Source organism: Ursus americanus, chromosome 2 (assembly GCF_024610735.1).
Source record: "Ursus americanus isolate L20-20 chromosome 2, mUrsAme1.1.p, whole genome shotgun sequence".
Classification (NCBI taxonomy): Eukaryota; Metazoa; Chordata; class Mammalia; order Carnivora; family Ursidae; genus Ursus; species Ursus americanus.
In genome coordinates, this window is record NC_142128.1 from 70,475,019 (window position 1) to 70,494,050 (window position 19,032).

Sequence of the window (19,032 nt, forward strand, 5' to 3'; positions counted from 1 at the left end):
CTTTAAAAAGAAATCTTAAAAATTTAGGTTAATATTTCCCCTACATTACTAAAGCCATCATCTGTAAACTGCTGATAGACTAGATGTCAGTTGGATAATATTGTGTATACTAGTTGCTTTCCTAATGCAAATTGGCTTTGACATCTTTTATTTATTACATCACTCTGTTGAAATTCCTTAAAAGCAGGAACTACATGCTGTATGTCTTAGTGTATGCTACATTTAAATTTGGGCTTGGAATTGCATGATTTCAGCACATTCTTGGCTTCTTTGTAGAACACATATGCCATTCCATTGTGATATGTTCCAATAATAGTACAGTCATGATTTATTAGCATTTCCAAGCTGCACATCCTTTATCTCATCTCATCCATACTGGGTCCTATTTTTTCAGTTGAGAAGAAGCAGATATTATGGAACTTTAAGCAATTTGCCCAGGCTTAGAAACCAATTTTGTCCAATAAAAAAGCCTAAACTTTTTCTTTAACTAGGCCTTGACCCATTCACGCAAAACCTAAAAACTTGTGTACCTGTCCTGCATCTATTCGAGAATTCCATTAGTTAGGAAACCCTAATTATATAAGTATATTTGAAAATGTTGATTAAAATATGAGTCAAGGGGGCGCCTGGGTAGCGCAGTCGTTAAGCGTCTGCCTTCGGCTCAGGGAGAGATCCCGGCGTTCCAGGATCGAGTCCCACATCCGGCTCCTCCGCTGGGAGCCTGCTTCTTCCTCTCCCGCTCCCCCTGCTTGTGTTTCCTCTCTCGCTGGCTGTCTCTATCTCTGTCAAATGAACAAATAAAAATCTTAAAAAAAAAAATATGAGTCAAGATTTTTCATTATCAAACAAAAGTGATACATTAGAGTTATCTCAAATGTAGATTTTTATAAGGATCACAAAGAAGCAGTTCTAATTGAATAAAGAAAATATTTACTTCAGATAGTTTAATAAATAATAGAATTTCATACCTATTGAACTACTAAGAGTATAAAATATAAAAATGTATAATATGAATATGCAAATATGTAAGTTTGGTAACATACTTCCTCTCTGAGAAATACAAATTAATGAAGAATAAAATCCTAGTTTAATGTTTCTTCTAGGCAGTCAAGTTTCTAATGTTTTATCGTTTGCCTGTCACCACCCAGGAAATACATCCAATGTTTCTCTCGTGATGAACTATATAAAACAAGTTGAGAAGGATGTTGCTTTGCTCGAACTTGCCTGGGATGTCTTTCCAACCTGGTCCACCTAAAAAACATTTCCATATCTTTAAAAAATCAGCTGGTGACTCATAAATTTTTATCTGAAGGCCAACATTCTGTCCTTATTTCCTGTTTCAGATATTACATGGCCACTGGTTATTTCTACTTGAATTTTTCTGGGTCATCTCAAGTTACCATGAGATACTTTTTCTATAACCCCATAAGAACAGTGAGTGGATTATTCTCTTTTCGGTACCTCCACTGTAACTTTGTATAAACTTCTGGAGCACTGTCTGTAATGCTTTATTCAAGGTCCGTAAATATTTGGTACACAGGTCACCATCCCTTTTCTTTATTTATGGGATCTTATTATAATCATAATAGCTATTACTATTAATATTTCCTGTATATGAATATGGTAGGCAGCTAATGCCAAGAGATGGAATGTGATTGGTCATAGCAAACCTATTTCCATTTCTGCAAATATAAATTTTTATATCATGTTTATAAATGTGTTAGTTTCTGATGGCACTGGTAGATAAATTAATGAATCAATGAGTGAATACATTTACAGAATCATAGATATTAATAAACAAGTCACACCAGTTTCTTATATAAGGTTTTGGTGAGAAGACAACCTTACTTCAGGGAACTCAAAGTCTGCCTCTAGATTCTACATGGAAAAGGTCATATTTGATGACAGCCAATCTCATAATCCAGCCCATTTCTTCAGCAGTGAATCAATTAACCAAAGTTTAATGCCAAAAAGTTTCTTTCCTGTGAGTCAAGGGAAAAGATGCACAATAACTGCCTATGACAAGTATGCAATATTAATTGTGTAGTTAATTAATTTTTAATACCGTGCCGGTTTAATTAGTAACCGAAGAGTGGTGGCTGCCTCATACAGCTGGAGGTTGTATATTATGTAGGTGTGAAAGCTTACACTGCAATAGGGGTTATAACCTCACATGCAGTTCAAGATTTATGAACCTTACATGATACTTAAAAGAGTCCTCTCAAGCCAAATTATAATTATTAAGTAGTTAGAATTTTAATTACATGATATATTTCCTTTTTTAAAGAGAGATGTTATCTAAGAGATTTTTGACTGCTGGAGGCTAATAGGATCAGGCCCTTTATGGAATTTTGTTTTTCCATGAACTACAAACATAAAAAAAAATCATGTCTTTAAAAGAGAAGAAAATAATTAATCACCAATCAGTGAATTGCTTTGGTCTTCATATCCAGAGAACAATCTCAGTTCTGTCCTGGAAAGTCCTGAGTTCATTTTATTTATTTGTCTAAATGTTTCTAGATGATAGAGTTGGTAACTCCTCTGTCTCTATTATTTCCTGTTTCCTATGTTATGGAGCCTCTATATCATTCTGTAGAGTCAGGTGGAAGGGAAAAAGGAAGCATTGTTAAACTGACTTTAAAAAGGCAAGAGAAAATAATTCTTCCACTTTATATGTGTAAAAGAGAAATTTGATAGTAGACTTCAAACATAACTTTTTGCAGCATTTTTGTAATTACGCTCTTAGAATATATGATGTGTTTTTATTTTTTATAATTAACAGGAAATACATGTTATACATTAAATGTGACACAAGAGATATGAATTATGCAGTCAACTCGGTATGTGCTGATGAGCACAAAGCCCAAGGCACGTTCAGTCGAGTTTCTATGAAGATCTATAATGAGTTTCAAGTACATCATTTCCTGATGGGGGATAAGAAAACATCCATCAATGCAAATTTTTGCACATTTTTTCAGCTTTTATGAATACTTTACAACTTCTAAGAAGAGTGAATTTCCAAAGTGCAACTTGAGCAAATTCTGTGAGTAATATTATATTATACTGTTTAGGTTCAGTGGAAACCTCGAAGATACGGCCCTATATACACACCTGTATATGTAAACTTTATTTTAGAGTGCTGTAAATGAAGGTGACTAGTTTCCTACAGTTTCACGCTGTACAATTTAATATCTAGTTAATGTCTAAACCTACAATATTAGCTTATGTTGGAAAATAAACAAACTGGTACCATGCAACACGAAGTAAACAAATACTTGCAAATGAAACGCTGTTTTAAATTCAAAGTTAAGACTTTCATATACATATGCAGAGTGAACTTAGGTATTTTATTCATTTAATTCTTTTGAAAGGGTTGTGATTCCTATGAATATCTTAGTTTATGTTGGATTGCATTTTTATTTTCTATTAGGATAGCATTTAAACCCGTACTAATGAGGAATGAAGGAAAATGCTTAGGGAGTTTAATTGTGTTGAATATTAAATAAACACAAAAATTACAGCACCGTGGGGTCCTTGGAGATATTTTGTAGAATAACATATAGTTATTGTATAAGAAAGTCCAGTAAGACAGCAGTCTCCTAATTGGTTCCCTTAACACGTCTCTCCCCCCACAGTCCATTTTCCACAATAAAGAGTTATCATCCTGAAAAGCTAATCTGATCACATGGCTTCCCTGTTTAAAGACCTCTGTTGGTTCCCTGGTGCCTAGAGGATGAAGGCTAATCTCTCTAGCCTGGCCCCAGCCTGCCCTTGCAGCCTCGTTTCCTGGCAAGCTCCCCCATACACCCTAACCACTGGTCCCTGAACTGTAGAAGGGGGGGCGAGGCTTGGGGGCTGGGCCGGGACTGGGTGTGGGGGACAGCAAAGAAGTCTCATGGGCACCACCTGACCTGTGCTTCTCCCCTTGAGTGACGTGTCACCTCTTTTATATCCAAGATGATGGGCAGTTCTATTGTCCACCGCTTTTACATTTTGCCTATTCTGCCTTTTCTAATGGAAATATTACAAAGCAACGAGCAGTCGAAAATTCTTACAACACAGTGCAAATGTAAAGTGAAAATATACTTTTGCTCCATTCCCTCGCTATAAATTACCTCATGGATATGGAAAGTGACAGTCACCAATTCCATAGGCTCACAGAGGAAGGACGCATTCTGCCCACAAGGTGAATGGCCAGAAAGCCCCTTGACCTGCTGAGTCAGGATTGTCCAAGGGTTCCCAAGCACGTATCCGTGGTTCTTCATAGTGAGTTCGGCATGTGTGTCCTCAATAGACGTCTTTTAACAAAATGCATTTAATGGACAGATACCACTTAGTAGTTTGAAGGAAGTAAAATCATTTTAATGATACTACACATCAATTTATTTCAAATACTATAAAATATTTCTTTTTCTACCAGTCTGTTAACACCTTTCATGATAAGGAATTGTATTTTTGGTTTAAGGGAAAAAAGAAGGCAGATTGAGTGCTTGTTTATTAGTAAGAGCTACAAATTATTAAGGGCCCAATTGTACAAGGTGGTTTATTGACCTTTTCTTTTTCCTGTCTCCACACAACTTTAAAAGTTGGTGTTATGACCCTTATTTTTACACTGAAGAGTCAAGTAACATACCCTAAAGCACTCAGATAACAAGCAGGGAGTTGAATGCGTATTTATCCGATTCAAAGGAAATGATCTTCCCACTATGCCACACAGACTATTTATATAGACCAGAGGCTTTAAAAAATTCCTCTCCAGTTCAGGAAGTCATTGATTTGACCCCTTACCAAAAGGGGGTCATTTTTCTCAATTCCCTGAAGTTTAACATTAGGGACCGGTATTCCAGTTGTGAAGTAGGCAGGGGGGAGACAGATGATCTCCTATGTAATCTGAGCCCATCCCCCATAGGCCTTTATGGATGCATTTGCAGATTCGAAAAGGAAAATATCCTTAGTATCTTAAAGTATTTTATAATCCTCGCAGTAAGAAGAAATATTACAAAAAGACATTCAGTATTGGACTATCTACTTGAATAGGCACTAGCATGATCAAATTCCCATTTAAGTTTCATTGTTTATGTAAGGAATATCGCTTCAAAAACCCTTAAACCAAAACTATGGCAGAGCATAAAAGAGCTTGTACATCAAGCACTTAGTCGAAAGTTGTATTATGCTAACAAGCTGAAGAGCTTGTCAACATCTCCTGGGTTAAGTATGCCTCTTCTTTGATCATCCAAAAAGGTTTCGAACACTGTAGGTGGCCCTAATTAACAGGGAGCTGTGATCTTTTACTGCTAGATTTCACAAGTCAAGCAATATACTACATTCTATTAATGCTTACTAATATTGTCCTGTTCAAATCCCAATATCTCCCCAGATATACAACTGATTATGAATGTGTGTCTTGTTTTAGTAGTGTCTTTCAAGAGAAAGTTTGATGCTTCTTATCTAAATATCCTCAGGGTTCCTGTAGTCAATTATATTTTCTCATTATGGACTAAGAATGCCCCCCACTCAGAATAAGCTCCATGTCTGAATAATCCACATCTGAATTCTCCCCTTGATTGAATTTACATGATGATCTTGCCGGGGCTGGAGGAGGGGGAGATGAGGATGTGTGTGTGTGTGTGTGTGTGTGTGTGTGTGTGTGTGTGTATGTATGGTGTGGTTTCACCTGCATTTAACTCCTGTTTTAGTAGCTTCAAGGAAAGATGCTGGTTGCTTTAAATATATAAATCTCTTTTAATAGTCAGTCCAACCCCATGAAATAGTTACTGTGATATTCATTTTAGAGATCAAGAGACCCAAACTCGTTCTGTGGAAAGGTGGCAGATTGAATATATACATCTAATTTTATTTCTTTTGAAACTGCAGTGAAATACAATACAGAGATTTAAAAAAATATATATAACCATAACCAGGATGGAGAAAATGGGACAAAGTAGAACATGTCAATGTTGGAAAGCAGATGGTTGAGTGATAACTGACTTGACTGACCTGAAAATGCCAAACCCTACTCAAAATGTGGAAAGCTCAGACCCAATGAGGTGTAGAGTCCTTAAAAGGTCAGAAATGTTCAGTACAAGGCACTTCAAGAAATGGGAGTAAAAGGGCATAGGGAGCTAGAGTAAGAATTTCCTGAAAACTGTTCAAGAAACAGCTAGATCCTCAAGATACCCTTTTGCTGGGTGAATGTCCTTTTTCAACTCATTTGCTTTGAGGCTTATCCTATGGAGAGGGTGAAACCACACCTGTGTACTTGGGGGGCCCTGGAGACAGTTGAGGGAGTGGACACCCCACCACCCAAGGGATCCAGTAAACCTATGCATCTGAATGCTGACCCTCCACAGTCCTCCATGGTCTGTTTTGGATTCCAGAACACCAGGCAAGAAGTTGAGAGAGGCTTCTGTGGGGAATCAGAGCAGTGGGAAAGGAGAGCCCTAAAGACTCTATATCAGAAGATGCCCTTGAAACAGTCCAGGCAATCACCTTAAAGTCAGGCTTATAGATTACAAGTAGCACCCGCTATAAGCACAGAGCTTATTAATACTCACACTTTGTTTTAAACTTTATTATGAGAATTAGCACATAGACAGTAGAATGCATAAAACATACAAACAGCTGACATAATTATTATAAAACAAACACTCCCCAGAACATTGTCAGCATCCTAAAGCTCCTTGCTTGTTTCTTCCTGTTCACTCCTTTCCACTAAAAGTGACCACTACTCTGCTTTTTATGGTAATAGCTTATTTGCCTTTTTTTTTTTTTTAGCCAACTGAACGTGGATTTTTAAACACTATGATTTAGTGTCACCTTTTTTGAACTTTGTATAAGTGGAATTATAGATGATATATTATTTTGTGTTTGGCTTTAGTATGAGATTCATTCATGAATGTTGGTAATAACCAACTAGGTTTGTTCATTATCATCGTTGCATAGTATTAAAATATATATTAGTATACCAGAATTTATCCATTATACTACTCATGGATGCTAAGGTTGTTTTCTAGTTTGGGACTACTATGAATATTATGTTGCTGTTATATTCCTATATAATCTTCTGCCGTGTATGCATATGAATTTCTTTAGGGAAAGGGTTGGCAAGCTTTTTCTATAATGGGTCAGGTAGTAAGTATTTTAGTTTTTTTAGGTCATATAATCTTTGTCTTTTTTTTTTTTTTTTAAAGATTTTTATTTATTTATTCGACAGAGATAGAGACAGCCAGCGAGAGAGAGAACACAAGCAGGGGCAGTGGGAGAGGAAGAAGCAGGCTCATAGCGGAGGAGCCTGATGTGGGGCTCGATCCCATCACGCCGGGATCACGCCCTGAGCCGAAGGCAGACGCTTTAACCGCTGTGCCACCCAGGCGCCCCGCATATAATCTTTGTCTTAACTGCTAAAATCTGTGAGAAAGCACCTGTAGACATAGTACATAAGTGAATATGTATACTGTGTTCCAGTAAAACTTTATTTTTATAGAGCCCTAGTTTGCCGACCCTCATTTTAGGGTATATACTAGGGGTAGAATTGCTGGTTATAAGGTTATAAGGTTGTCTTTAGCTTAAATAACATCCAACTTGGTTTCAGACTAGTATATCAATTTATATTCCCATAAGCAAAGTATGAAAGTAATCATTGCTCAACATTTTGTACTTCAGCTCTTAGTATTGTGAGACATTTTAATTTTGGCCATTGTGGTGGACTTGTTAGTGGTCACTCATTATACTTTAAGTCTCAATTCCCTGATCTGTTTTGAAGTTTTCATGTCAGTTGAATGGCTGATTCTTCTTTTCCCTTTTGGGAAGTGCTTGTCCAGGTGCTATGGACTGAATGTTTATGTTCCCCTCAAATTCATATATTGAAAGCCTAACCTCCAAAGGGGATGGTATTAGTTAGGTGGGACCTTTGGGAGCTGATTACATCATGAGAGTGGAGCTCCCATGGATGGGATTAATGCTTTTATAAAAGAGATCCTGTGTAATATACAACATAGAAAATATAGTCAATAATTATCACAACTTTGTATGGTGACAGATGGTAACTAGACATCGTGGAGATCATTTCATAATGTATAAAAATATTGAATTACTGTGATGTACACCTGAAACTAATAGGATATTTTATGCCAATTATACTTCAATAGGAAAGAGAGAAGGAGAGAGCCCAGAGAGCTCCCTAGCCCTGGACACAGAGAGGACACAGCAGGAATGTGCAGTCTATGAACCAGGAAGTCAGCCCTCACCAGAACAAGACCATGCTGACACCTTGATCTTGCACTTTCAGCCTCCAGAACTGTAAGCAATAAATTTCTGTTGTTTATAATCCACCCAGTGTCTGATATTTTCTATAGCAGCCCAAACAGATTAAGACACCAGGGATTTTTTCCCCCGATTTTTTTTAGAGTTTCAGTATTTTTCTTTTTGATTTATAAAACTTATTTAAATATTCTGGATATGAGCCTTTTAAAAAAGTTATTTATGTTATAAATGCCTTCCCCACTTCACGGTGGGTTTTTACACTCTTGTGATAGAATAGAATTTTTTTAAAATGAATGTATATTCTTTACTCAATTGATGTCATTTGTCAAATTTCCTTTAACACTGGTATTTTTGTGTTCCATTTAAAAGTAATCTTTCCCTAGTCCAAAGTCTCCACATTTCGTTCTAAACACTTGTTTTACTCTTAAAATTTATGTCTATAATCCATTCGAAATTATGTTTTAAAACATATATGCTTAACTGTTAAGTTAGCTGTCAAGTTTTAACTATTTTCCGTATGAAATTTAATTGACCCAGCACCATTAATTGAAGACACCACTCTTTCCACACTGCTAGGCAATGCTGGTTTTATAAGTATCCATATATATTTAAGGGGGGGGAGGATCCTGTCTGGTTTCTTGGTCTGTTGCATTGGTCTTTCTGCCTGTCCTTGGCCCGGTACCATACGGCCTGCACACTGCTGCATCATAAGTCTCGTTACCTGGTAGGAGAGGTCATCTCCTCTTGTGTTCCATTCAACCTAGATACACTGAGTGCACTCATTTCACTGCCTGTTCTGTTACGATGTACCCTTTTTCTGAGAATTGGAAGTTGGACATGATAAACTAAGAAAGGGAAATACCTGCCTCCCTCCCACAGTCTTGCTGGATGTCCAGTACTTAGCCCATACTACATCTTTGCCAGAGGCCTGGTGGTGCTGAGGTCCTTTTTTGGCCAGTTCTGACAGCCCTGCCCACACGTTTCCCCAGGAAGGTTCTTGCAGACTCTCAGGACTAAATACAGGCAATAGAGCCTTTCCAGTTACCCTCTCTTCGGGCCCTGTACTCATGTTAATAGTGCCCTTTCCTGGCGTAGCTGGCTTGAGCTTGCTACTCAAGTTTTATAATCATTACCTTTCACTTTAATTAAGATGTAAATATTCAGTACAATAAAATTATTAATAATTACTGTTAATCCTCTGGCCCCTTTGGCCCACCTCATACATGGGCAGAAAAGTCTTCCACAGTTAGAGGGACCGCCTCAGGCATGGAGATATCATTGGTATTGGTGAAGTCAGTGAGAAGACACTGAAAGGCCCAAGGAATATGAGAGGGGTGACGACGATATCTGTGCACCGTGCATACTTTTAAAGTCACTTAATACCCTTCTTTTTTGTTAATGAAATACTGCTGTTTCTCCAATAGTAATTTTCCTGTGTATAGGAATATTTCCTTGAATTACGTATTTTTTCCTATTTGTCTTATGCTTCATTGTTCATTTTATTTTATTTTGCTCACTTTTAAAGAAATTTCTGTCTTTTTTGTTTCCTCTGTTTCATGCAGTTGCATGTTCTGTTTTGTTTCCATTATGGCTTTCATTTACTTGATGGGTTTTTCCTTCCGGTATTTCCTTAACTCTGATGGCTCATCTTTTATTTTCTTGCACTGTCTTCTCTAATCCATACTTTAGCTATTGTTTTAAAGAATTACTATTATTATTATTTTTAAAGATTTTATTTACTTATTTGAGAGAGAGAGGGAGCATGAATGAGAGGGGCAGAGGGAGAGGGAGAAAGAATCCAAAACAGGCTCCATGCTGATTGTAGAGCCCAAAGTGGGGCTCGATCGCATGACCCTGAGATCACGACCCAGGCAGAAACCAAGAGTCAACTGCACTACCCAGGCACCCCAGGAATAATAATAATAATAATAGTAATAATAATAATTATTATTATTCAGTTTCTAGAAATACATTGGGTATGTGTTTTCATCTGTAACATGACAGTGTTTTTCTGGTGAATTTTCTTTTTCAACTCTTTGTTTTTCCTACTCCTTCTTTTCCTCGTTCTCCTCCTTCCCCACCCTTCCTTCTCCTCCCCCCTTCTCCCATTTCTCCTCCATGTTCTTCTTCTTCTTTTTATATTATGTGTGTGCAGATCCTGTGCTTATTTCATTATTATAATTATTAGATTATTAATCTTTAAATGAGATGAGTTCTTTCTGGACCAGCTCTTTGGAAGTTTGTGGAGAACAAGTCCAGGGCAGTTTCCTAGGCTAGCAGGACCCGGGTTCTTAGGAAATTTCCGTATGACACAAGTTTATGCAGTTGAGTGAGTTCTTTTAAGCTTATTTCCCCCCCACTGAAGGAGATCTGCAGTTACATGGTTGCTTGCTATCCAGAGCCCCTCTCTTCATAGCTCACTTCCTGGCAGATGGCCTTTAGCAGTGACCAAGCATCTGAACATTCCTTGTTCAGCTCCCAGTTTTGGTTCTCCACTTTGCCTGATCCTAGGAAGTTCCTTCCACCAGTCCCCCCAAATTCTCATTCAGGGAAAGGGCTTGTTGGAGTCAGTCTTCAGCCTTGGTCACTTGCTTTGACAACTATACTCTGTAGGCTTCTCCAAAACTTGCAGCCAAAAATGTCTTCCTGGTATCTTCCCACGTGTCTGTTAGATCTTTACTGACTTTCCTTACATATTGTGGTTTGGGGTTATAGCATCTCATCGTTTCACCAATGATGGCATTTACATTTCAGTTTCTTATTTTTGTTGTTGTTTTCGGGTAATTACTAAGGGAAGAGGGAGCGTAATTGTCTTTTTTCTGCTGTTTCAAGGACAGAAGCTAATAGTTTCTTAGATGACACGCTCTGCTTGTCTTGTCCCTCTGCTTCTCACAAATATGTTCCTTCTGCTCTAGTCCAGCAATGTTCAATACAGCTTGTGTGATGATGGAAATGTTGTATATATGTGCTGTCCGCTATAGATAGCTGACAGTCACGTGTGCCTGCCGAACACTTGAAATGTAGCTAGTGTGACTGAGCAATAGAATTTTAAATCTTATTTAAATTAATTTATTTAAAATTAAACCACCAGACCCTAGTTTTTTTGGTTTTTCTAAAGGTATGTGCTTTTAGAAGGACTGGATCTTTCCAGATTTTATTTTTTTCTTCTGTCTGTTATATCCCTTCCCTATAGCAAAGACCATGGAACCCCCAACTGCGTGAAAGTAAAAGGGAACATGTTAGGAAAAAGTGAAGGTAGGCTCATATCTTAGAAATCTTGTCCTCCATTGACTGGCATCTAACTCTTCGCTTTCGATGGAGTCGGAGGCTAAGAGTAAGTTGGAGACATCCAGCAGCTTATGTGGATGCAGACGTGCAGCACCTTTGAACCTCAGCTGCCACTTTTGGTACCTAAGGCAAATCCCAGTGCAGCTTTGTTTGGAATTTCTAATTAGATATAAAGAAAAAAAATTCATGGCTGGGTTCCTAGGTCTAAGGGGCATGAAACAAAGGGGAGATAACGTATGAAATTGAGTGTGTTCTCACTTCCAAAGGGTGGATGGCCCACCAAACCTCCATGCCTTGCCCATCACTTACATCTGCAGTGTCTTCCTGCAGCTTCCACTCAGACTCCAAGAAGGTGCTTTGTCCCTGCTCACATTGCTCCTTATGGTTAGAACCCCCACCATGCCTTTGCCATTGTTCACTTTTAACCTCTACTCATGCTTCAGATTAAGAATAGTTTCCTCAGGGAAGCCTTCTTTGATTCCTTAGTCTAGGTCGGTTGCACATTGATGAGTAAAGTGATTTAGGTATCTGCCCTAGAAAGGTCACAATTTTTTAGAATTAGAGCCACACCTCGGAACACATCAGCTTCCAGTCTCCATCTCTAAGATGCATAGATGTAAATCATGTTGATTGTTTAAGGTGCTGGAATGAATGCATTCCGGTTCAGAGTGATCATCCAGAAGCAGAGGATGAAACTTCCTGTTTGCATCCTATGCTGTAAGCCGTTGCCTTATGCAAACAGATTATACAAGTCCTCCTCTCCTGTAGCAGTAACACGTTGAGCCCTCTGGGTGATTTGCAACTGGACCGCTAAACTTTTTAGTTGTAATTTTAAAAAATGGATAAATATTTTTATTCATAGAACTCACAGAGTTTTAAACATAGACATTTTTTAGAAACGCAGAGTGGAGTCATAAAAAATCATGACAAAATTTTATTGAAGGGGGAAAGGTAGTGCTTTTACCTAAAAAATGAAATTAGTTTCCAGTTTGCTGACCTACAAAGCACATTGTTCTCTACCAATTTACTGCTTCGCAATTAATGGAGGTAGGGCTGGATAGTGGATGAACTGAAAGAAAGACAATGAAGAAAAGGGAAAATAAGAGAGAAGGATTGGCTTAGGTTAGAGTGAAGGAAATCCCTAAGACTAATTTTCTCAATACAAGAGAGCTTGTAAAAGCAATTTCTCCCTTTCAAAAACTACACTGATTTTGCTGAGTCAGGCAAATGCCAGGTTAATATCTAAGCTGTTTTGTTCTGTTGTCTGGGAGGCTCATAGTATTATTCATTGACAAAGGGGACTTACTGACCAAATAACATGACTTCTTTGAGTTTCCCAGTGTATCTGGAGTGAGTTGTTCATTAACAAGGACTAGTGGGAAAGGCCACTAATTGTTACTTCCTAATTGGAGTTAACTCAGGCTAGATCAGGCGAAAGCAGGATCATCAGGAGGCAGCTGGGATATTAGGCTATTTCTAAATGATGTGAGTCAAGTCAAGCTTTATTTTTCTTTATAAACTCAATTTAATTTTAAATTTATAAATGCACTAAAATTTCCTACACTTTGGTTGTACAGTAATTTATATTAACTTACCAGGAACAGACCCGCAAAAAGATCCAAAACGTCAGTAACGTCGTCAACCCATAAGTGTGGAATTCTCAAGTCCTTCATATGGGTGGTGACCCAGGGGAAAGTAGGACAGGCAGATGGGAACATGGTCTGAGATTCCTTAGAGGTGACTAATATTAATCGGTCATGTAATTGTTCCAAAGTAGCCTGAAAATAAAATGAAATTCAGATCAAGTCATTATGCAGGCCTAACAGCCTTCTGAGAGTCTAGGCCTGAGGCTAAGAAAATAAAAATGGACCTTATTTGTATTTAACCAACAAATGAATTAATTAGCTCCTTAAAAAGCTTTAAAATTGTCATATTTAAGTAGCCTTGCTCAGTTAGAATTGGAGAGAGTATTTCTGTAAGTCAATCACAATCAGTCTCTAGTGAAAGGGGAGGTATGTATCATATACATGGAATTTTTTTGTATTTCTTTCTCTTCACCTGCCCGAGCACTTGCTGTCCTACATTCTTCAGTGAAGGATACATAATCCTATGAGTGTGGCTTTTCTTTTGTGGGTGATTGGTGGCCCCTCCTTTGATGGCCTTGGCAGAGGGGTGATAGAGAATACCCGACAGTGGTGATCTCAAAGCACTGGGGAAGACTCACAAACTCAAGAGGGAACTCCAAGAGTCTCTTGGTCTGACCCAGAAATATGAACTTGGTCATTTATTGTCACAGACACAATGTCATTAACATGTCTCTATAAGACAGCATACCCACAAGGTAGGATTTCTTTGTTTCAACTGTGAATTTTGCTATAAGAGCAGAGAACGATACTCAAAGTAATGAAAAGTAATGAACTATAGACTGAAGATTTTGTTCTTACGTTGAAATAAAATTTACACTAAGTCTAACATATTTAATGAAATTTACAAACAACTGGGTATCACCTTATAAATAAAATAGATTGAAAGCATTGTGCATTCCACCTTAGAATCTGAAAGACTGGTGTGTTCAGATAATCTAGTCTTCTCTCAGGCCCAGAGAAGATAACCTTTTTGCCTGAGAACACACAGCTAGTAAAGATTCGCACCTCTTCTCTTGAGTTTGGAAATAAAAGCTTTTAATTAGAATATAAGATTTCCCCCCCTTTGGATGGGGCATTGAATGAGAATTTCTATAATTCTTCTAAAATCTAACAATAAAATTATAATAATTTTACATGAATTTTTATTGAGTAACTTTCTCTTCATAGTCAACAAAATTCTCCAGATAATTTGTTTTGTTTCATCCTCACTTTTACCATTACTACCACTCAGGTATACTCAAATGTATTATATTTTAGTAAAATATTTATGTTACTTGTTCACTGCAGTGAATACTTTTCACCTCAAACCCCCTCCCCTCCCCTCTTTTTTTTCAACTTAAGATGTGAATTCTTTTTTTCTTTCAGCATTAAAATTCCATCTTACAAATCTCCTCTTGAGATACTCTGCTCCAAATGAGAAGTTTTTTAAAAAATTTTTTACTATGTTATGTTAGTCACCATATAGTACATCCTTAGTTTTTGATGTAGTGTTCCATGATCAAGTGAGAAGTTTTTGAGCAGATCTCATGCTCCCCTTTTCCTCTCTCCCACCTTAATCTTTTTTTTTTTTTTTAAGATTTATTTACTTATTTGAGAGAGAGAGAGAACACACATGGGAGGGCCAGAGGGAGAGGGAGAGAGAGTCCTAAGCAGACTCCCCACCATGTGCTAAGCCCTATGTGGGGCTCAGTCCCAGGACCCTGAGATCAAGACCTTAGCCAAAATCAAGAGCTGGTCACCTAACTGTGACTGTGTCACCCAGGCACCCCTCTCCCACCTTAATCTATAGATTTCTTAGGATGCTGGAGCATCTGAAGCAGAGGAAAAGTGGCATGGGGAGGTGTGAAGTAATGCAGGTGGGAAGTTACCACATAAAGACTTTGTAGCAGGGGAAGAAGAACAACCCCAGGCAGGGATGGAACTAGAGGAGGGGAGAGCGAACATGAAACAGGGGAGTTGGAGAATGTGGGGCCTGACCATGAGATGGGAACAAGGAGCTCAGGTTTGTCCCAGGAAAGGGTTTAGGGAGACTTGCTTTATGACTCAGCTTATTTGGTTCTCTAGAAGAAGCAAAGCACTTATGCTTTGTTATTTGGAGTCAGGAAAGAATGCCTTGCTTTTCAGCAGAACGTGTCTCTCCCACCACTCCCTTACCCATGTCCCAGATCCTTTTAAAAGAACACAAAGCTTTTCATTCCACAAAATTAAAACCCGCATGGAAGAGTTAACATCTCAGTATAAAAGGATATGGGCAGGAAGGTAAATATAGGTATCCGATCCTTTCTGGTTTTGATAGAAACATGGCTCTCTGGGAACCAAAAAGTGCAGGTCTCCTGAAGTGAGGGGACTAGAACAGAAAAGGTAAGACTGGTTACCAAAGACAAAACCTTGTTTTATGATTTGCTTGTTGGGCTCGGGGGAGAGGCTCAAGTATTTTTCTTTTTCTTTTTTTTTTAAAGATTTATTTATTCATCTTATATATATAGAGAGAGTGATGGGGGGCAGGGGGAAAGGGACAGGGAGAGAGTCTCCAGCAGACTCCCCCACTGAGAGCATAACCCAGCCGTGGGGCTCGATCCCACAGCCCTGTGATCATGACCTGAGCCGAAGTCAAGAGTCAGATGCTTAACTGACTAAGCCAGCCAGGCTCAAGTGTTTCTTTCAAACACCACTGATCACTGACTTATTTTCCTCTAGAAATATGCCCCCTCCCCTCCCAAAAAAAGAAAGAAAGACGGAAAGAAAACATTTTCTGCTGTAAATGATGCACAAACATTCTAGCTGTTTGGTTGCTGGTTTATAGAATATAACTGACAGAATGGCATGAAATTTAGAATCCGTGTTACCTGAAACCAAGAGTAGATGATCATCCTGGATTTTGGTACGGGTTTCTAGCCAGAAATGGCAGGACCAAATAGTGCTGGTACCTAAGGCGGACAATAGACCAGGAAACTACTTTCATCTTTTGGTTAAAAACTTGCCTTGTTTGCTTTCTGCTTAAGTATGACATTTTGAGGTTCCTCAGGAAATTTCATACCATTGTGTCTTTTTGTTTTGTTGTGTTTTGCAATTGCTTAGGCAGTGCAAACATTAGACAGAAGTGGGTCCCTCTCTTTCCTGATCGTAGCACAGTCAGAGCACGGGGACTGTTGTGGCATCACGGTCACAGCCCACTTTAAACAGATTCCTTTTCCCTTTCACAGGATTGGAAATGAACTCAATTTGAATACTTCAGCCACAGCAAGTGGGCAATGGTAAATTAAGAAAAGTAAATCATGATAGTAATGAATTTATTCAGCTGTGAGCCTAGCTCTGGAGAGAGTTGTCTAAGTTGTGGAGTGCCTAATGAGATTAGTTAAAATACCCACAACTTTGTGATGTAATTAAAAATGTTTAATTTTTTATTTTGGAATAATTTTAGACTTACAAGAATGTGGCAAAAATGGTACAAAGAATTCCTGTATGTCCTTCACCTGTCTTCTCAAAATCATGTAATTCACATTGATTTCGTTCTATGTAATCGTCTTCAGATTTTATTTAGATTTGCTGATTGTCACAGGTCTAGCATCCAGTCTAGGATTACACCTCACATGTAGTTGCTGGATAATGACTTTTGAAGATTGCTGTACCACCTACACTTTTTTTTTTTTTTTAAAGCAATAGGAACCTTTAGTATAATGATGTCATAATTATAAGACTAGCTCAGTAAAAATGCCCAAGCCGGTTGATTATGAATTCAAATAACTGCTCTGATGTACTTAGGTAGAAAGGAAAGTAAAAAAAGTCAAAATTTTCCCAAGCACGTTTACTTTTCACCCATTTTAAATGGGAAGTGTTATTATGGTCTTAGAAGCATTTTGCCAGGCCAGCACTTCCCATGGTCATCTGGGTCAGAAGCCAAATTAGAATTTTCTCTTATTTTTAATCCATTTTGAGATGAGTTCCAATATCATTACTTGATTTCCATCTTTAGCCAAAAGTAGCCAAAATTTATCCAAAAAGCTTTTTAATCATTTTTGTTTTGACACATCAACTGCTGAAATTCTCACCCTAAATCAATGTAGTTGGAATTTTTTGATACCAATTTTGTGAATAACACAAAATAATATTTTGAGGAGCAGATGAATGGTTTCAGCCTCAAAGAGCTTAGCTCTTATAGAAATAGTACATATTTTTCTAAAAATTTATGAAGGAGCGTATATTAGGGTACTCCAGAGAAACAGAACCTGTTGTGTGTGTGTATTTATATATAAATATATATATACACACACACACATATACATACATATATGTATGTATATGTGTGTGTGTGTATATATATATATATATAAATGTCTTATATAGAACCATATATATATATATATGTATGTATATATATATAAAGGATTTATTATAAGGAATTAGCTCACATGTTTCTGGAAGCTGCGAAGTCCTAAGATGTGCAGTCAGCAAGCTGGACACCAAGGCCCAGGAGAGCTGGTGATGTAAGTTCTAGTCCAAAGCTAACAGGCTTAAGAGCCAAGAAGAGCCAATGTTTCAGAGTTTGAAGGCCAAAAAACCCCCACACTGTCCCAGCTTAAGTAGTCATGGAGGAAGAGTTTCCTGTTTTGGAGTCTTTTGTTCTATTAACAGTAGCTTTTAGCCTTTGGATTTATTTGTAATTATATGCACAGACTAACTTCTCTCAAGATTCTGTTTCTTTGCTAGCATGAAACACCCTGGTTTATTCCCTTGAACAGTTACTTACCTTTCCAAATTCAGTATAATGCTACTTTCTATGGAATGCCTTTCCTGCATCGTTCAGACTGGCTGACAATTTTGGGGCCCTTATTCGACTCACTGGATTGCTGGACACTTGAAAAAGGGAGGCTCTACTTTTTATATTGTACTTTTGGATTCTAACAATGTCAAGAAAAGTAGAGTTTGTTTAGATTAATTTTTTCCCTGCCTCATGCTTACTTGTACAAATAGCACAGAAGGACAACAGTTCTCAGGCTCACCCCAGTCCTTCCATCCTCACAATGGCAGACATAGGCCTCCACTCTGGAGGTGTCGTGGGTGCGTTTGGGAGCTGGTGCTGGAGTTAGAACTGCAGCTGGAGCTGCAGCCTCAACCTGGACCTTGGTTTGAGCCCTGGCCTTGGCCTTTGGCTGGCAGAGCCCGCGACCCTTGGCGATGTGGGTACGAGCATGTTTCCTGAGCTTGGACTGGATAGTGTAGGCAAGTTGATGGAGCTTGTGGCTGATGCCCTTTGGGCTCTTGGGCTTAACCTCCTAGGGTTTTAGGAGGGCCTTGGTAGGCTGGACATGTGTAGTCATGGCCTTGTTATTGTTGGCCTGCATCTTCTTCAGGCCCTTCTTGTTGTGCTTCTTGACAGTGTGGAAGTTTCTTAGGAACTTGGTGTGCACCCCCTTAAAAGACTCATGTCTTTGTGATTGGTGTTTCTTGACACCTTTTCTTTGCCATTTTTGGGACTGGTTGTGTGTGGTGTGGTTCTTGGATTTGGCCATTTTTGCACCGAAGCCCATGGCTCCTGAAGGGGCTGGGACTAGAAAAGAAAAAGTAAATAAATACTGTTGATGAATGATTGATTGAATGAATGATGAGTGTTACACCACTAACGTAAATGATTAGTATAAACAGGTTAGTGAGTTGATTGCTTAACTTACTTTCTCCCAGTTGTTTTTTCCAGCGTCTAGAAATCATCTTCCCTTTTGCTATCTCTCTTCTCTTGGTAGCATATGCTACCCAGAATAACTGACAAAATAGCAACCATGGTGCCACCTCACTGTCAGCTTGGACAGATTCTTCTTCCTGGTTCCATCTTTTAGTGGGC

General features: G+C 38.3%; 1 pseudogene; it reads right to left on the reverse strand.

Annotated features, from left to right (window-relative positions):
* Positions 1-9,479: 9,479 nt before the first annotated feature.
* LOC148110655 (uncharacterized) lies at positions 9,480-18,721 on the reverse strand (annotated as a pseudogene).
* Positions 18,722-19,032: the final 311 nt, after the last annotated feature.